Here is a 4,998-nt window from a genome sequence, read left to right on the forward strand (position 1 = left end):
TTTTCAAAGCTATGATTAATACATTCTTTTGCTTTAAAAATAATGAAATAAAAATTATTTTAAATCTAATACTATAATTTAAAACAAAAGCTTTTTTTAAAGGAAATATGCATCAGATTAAATCAAAGAAGACTCAAAAGCTAGAACACAAGAGCGAACAAAAGGGAAAAAATGGGGGAACTCCTTCCACCCAAACTGAATTTTCAAAGGTGGAAGCATTCCTAGTAGATAATCCGCCACAAAACGAATGCTATGCTTGTACTTAATCAATTCGTTTAAATGCATTTGAATAGGAATGTTTGTTGAATGATTCCTTCCTCAAATGTTCTAAAACCACATCACGATACCTCTTGGTTTTCCCATATAAATAGCTTCCAACTACAACCAATTCTCAAACCCAAAATTATCTATTATGGTCTCTTTAGTTTAATGTTTTTCTTGTAGCTCATGAAAGCACATAACAATGGCATTATCCAAAAGCACAATATTGTTTGCAATTGTCTGTCTCAATCCAAGTCATTGTTGGTTTATGATTTGGAAGCTTTTGAATGTACCATTAACCCACGATGCACCATCATACCATAACTGTATATATCACATTTTTTATTTTTGTGAAACTTCTACAATTTGAAGATATTCTTGTATAAACATCGCTATTGGAGTTATATGTTGTACCTTTTTGCAGTTGATATGGATACAAAGCTCTCGTCAATGGCACAAAGCTTGACAAGACAAAAATCTGATACCTTAGAACATGAATTCTAATCGAGAAGTATGTTTTTCTGGATAAAAGAAAGTGGAAACTTTGGAATATTTATGGTTCTGTATCCAAATGTATAATTTTAGTTTTGTATCCATTATGCAAGTTGTCTATCCCTCGAGCTATGGCTATTGTGATCTTATGCAAAGTATGTCAACTCAAGGGTGAAGTGGTTTTAATTCCATGCATCAACAGAACCATAAACCATTGGGCACAAATTCATATATGAGAGCTCTCAAGAATCTTTCCAAACAAGATCTGAAAAGAGTAACAATGTTTACATTAAAGGTTTTAAAGCTCTAAACCTCATTTATGAATCTCAACATTCTTTTCCAGAAGATTTTAGTTTCTTCATAGCCACGTGACAACCAGTGAAAAACTTTCCTTTGGATACATCACCAAAACCATATTTCCCAAGCATAATTTCATAAGTGTTGCACCTCTTTCTGATTTCTAATAATGTTTATTTTTTCTGACCTTTAACCTTGTAATTTGTTATGAGATCTTCAATGCCTTGTTACTTTTTCATAGCAACTCAAAATCTTTTTTGGATGTTAGCTTGTGTTTAAAATAGTGTATATATTATGATACATAACAACATTGCTAAAATTGTTGCACCAGTAACATCCGTCAACATTTATAATTATATAAATAATGAACATTTGATGTACTAAGATTATTTTTACAAAGTAATGTGGTTTTTTCAACAACGGAAATTTAATGATATAAAACATCTTGAGATAAACCTCTCAAGTAATTAAGTAGAAATATTTTCACATGCTAAACTACTATTGGGCTACCTAAACCAGGTAATTTTACCCAAAATACATCTTTATCAATTTAGACAACTCCTATTTATATTTACAATTTTAAATCTTTAATAATTTAGATAACTCAAATATATTTTCAATTTTTAAATTTTGTAATTAAATAATATCTCTTGGTCGGTTCCCTAATGATTTATTGGTTTGAAATATCTCCAAATACCAACATGCATGTCTCAGGTTCGAATCTAGCATTCTAAGCAACCTAAAAAGTATTTTTAATTAAATTTATCATCCAATTTTATTAGCATATGTTAAATAAAAGTACTAAAAAATATAAAGTTGGGTTTAGGTATTAATTTTGCAGAGGCCATGGCAGTGAAGCCTGGATTGCAGCTTGCAGTGGAGAGGGGCATCACAAGAATCCATGTTAAATCAGATCGTAAAGTGTTGGTTGATGAAATTCCTAGTCGAGGTCCAGTTAATGCTTATTGGGGCTCTAATGCTCTATATTTTTTTGAAAGCGAAATTGGGGCTATATAAGCGAAATTGGATCTGTAAAAGGGAAATGGGACAATTGGATCAACATTGATGCTGAAGCAACAAATTGTTGTGTTAGGATGGATCCAATTCTGGGGCCAGAATTGGATCAACATTTAACATCCAAACATCAATGGAGATGGAAAAATCACGTTTGAGGTCTTTAAACGTGGATCAGGCCTGATCCAACGTGCATCCAAACACACCCTAAGTTAGGAGAATTCTTGATCTTGCTTATACTTTTCACCTCATTCTGTTTTCTCTCTTGATGATGTTTGGATTAGAGGTACTCCCTATTACTATATGTATTCAGTCTTGCATTCTCTCGGACTTGCTGCCGGAAACTTTTAATTGAAAGCTCATATTGGAAACTTTTTATTTGCTATGGTACCTTAACTCAAATCAAGGTATGGTATCTAAAATGAGATAATTCAATAATAAAGAAGCATGTACAAGTTATAATTTTGATGTTATTTTATCATAGTGATGCAACATTTCATTCTTAGAGACATGAGATTTGTAGGTTGTGTTTTTTAGACTTTGTTCATCCGTCAATCATTGTCATTTTGCGCGCGTCTCAACCATCATCGTTCATCTCTACAATTAAAGCATTTTTCATTAAAAAACAAATTTCATGATATGAAATTAATTGAATAGTAAAATGAAATGCGAAAATGTAAAATTTGCCTAAAAAAAATATAATAATCATCAATTAAATTACTCAATGCGGGTACCATACCCAAAATATTTGATGGGAACCACAGAATTTACCTATAATTATTTGTTTATTTTTTGACAATTACTCATTCAATTAAATGTAAAATTAGAATATATAAGTTACTCTTTATTCAAGTGCATATACTGTACGGTGAGTTGCCATCTGATGAATCTAGCTTTCAGAATTAATGCTGGAGAGAGCAGTGGAGTGGGCATCGCGGGATATCCATCTCCTCATCAGGCTTTGTGAGTTTGTGAGTGCATTCCTAATTTCTGTCTAGTTTATTTTTCTTTGATGCTTGTAAATTGTAATAGTCTTCTTTTTTTTTTTTTGTCAAATTGTAATAGTCTTCAATCTTCATGCATGTGAGAGATTAGGTTTGGGCCTTGGGCCCGTAGATAATAAAAAAAAAACATTACAAAGTACTGATTTTGCTTTTGACAAAAAAAGAGTACTGATTTCCAAAGAGCACTCATTGAGTTGACCAAAAAAAAAAAGAGCACTCATTGACAAAAAAAATCAAAAGAGTAACCATTTCCAAAATATTTGAACACCAACGGGTCCTTAAAGCTAATATTAGAAGCATATGAGGATTTTACATGGATAAAACTTGCATCAAATTTCGTAGGTCCATTCCATTAAGTTCTCCGATCATGTGACATGTGTTTAATTTTTTAAAAATTTAACAATTAAATATTAACAAATATGTTTTATTTTTTGAAAGAAAATCTATTTATCATTATTTCAGTGTAGAACTTAACAAAATGGAAATAAGGTTTTTTCCTATACATCGACTCTTTAACGGATGAAAATTGCATGTGACATTTCTGTTTAGCTATTTCAGCACTTTCTCAAATAGAGGATATATATTAATAATAAGGCTAAAAAGCACTTTTGGCCCCTGATGTTTCAAGTTTGTGCAAATTCTACCCCTACTCTATTTTTGTCGATGTTTCTACCCCTCATGTTTTCAAACAGTGCACCGTCTACCCCTCCGTTTGTCAAACATTAAAAAACTAACGGTATGAGCTGATTTGGCTTTTTTTTTAAATATTTTCCTGACCTGCCACGTGGAAATTACAAGTGAAATTGAAAAAAGGGGGCATGAGAGATTCAAACTCAAGACCTGTAAGTAACAAAATAATCATTTAACCAGTTCAGTTACATACATAATTGATATACACATCAAGCAAATTTAATTTATATCATTTCCTTGATCATCATCAACTTCATATACTCCTCTTCATCTCTCCAATTCACTCAGGAACCTCTCATAAGAAAGCCTGACTGACAAAGGGGTAGACGGTGCACTGTTTGAAAACATGAGGGGTAGAAACGTCGACAAAAATATAGTAGGGGCAGAATTTGCACAAACTTGAAACATCAGGGGCCAAAAATGCTTTTTAGCCTAATAATAAACAAAATATTTAAGGACTAAGATTATTGCTACTTTTATGTAAAAAAAAGAATATTGCTAATCTTGCACGAATGAGGTCACAGATGAAAATTGCATGTGACATTTCTGTTTTGCTATTTCAGCACTTTCACTTATATAGCATATTAATAATAACCAAAATATCTAAGGAATAAGACTATTGCTACTTTTGTGTAAAAAAAAAGAATATTTCTAATCTAGCACGAATATTGACGTTGAATTGGAGAGGCGCCGCCTGGCCCGCTCTGGACATAGATCTACCAAACTATTAAAGTGACAAAGATTCGTAATATAAAACCTCTGTATTGTGGATTGAAATGCAGTGTTCAGTAAAGGTGCATGTGCAAATAATGTTATTTACTTTCTTTTAATTATATAAAATGACTTTATCTTAATCATTCATGCATGCAAATATAAAACGCAAAATGTGTGCAAATGTCCAACGTAATAATGTCATCCACTTTCTTTAGAAATCTAGTCCAAACACATGATTCAAGCAAATAAAAAAGATTTTTTTTATAATTAACTGTCGCTTACTTTTTTATCTCATATCTGTTCATTTTTTCAACTCACTTCTCTTTTTTTTTATTATGTCACTCTTTATTTCTTCGAAAAAAATCCGTAAACCACAATTTTTTGCGACACCTGCTAGTATATTACAAAAAATAATTTTATAATTTGTAGCGGTTTCAAACTGCAACAAACCGTAGGTGTTGTTAGTATGATAAAATTATCGGTGTCTAACAACCAACACATTTGTATCTCTCACTTTTTTTTGTCT

Source organism: Lotus japonicus, chromosome 1, assembly GCF_012489685.1.
Source record: "Lotus japonicus ecotype B-129 chromosome 1, LjGifu_v1.2".
Taxonomy (NCBI): Eukaryota; Viridiplantae; Streptophyta; class Magnoliopsida; order Fabales; family Fabaceae; genus Lotus; species Lotus japonicus.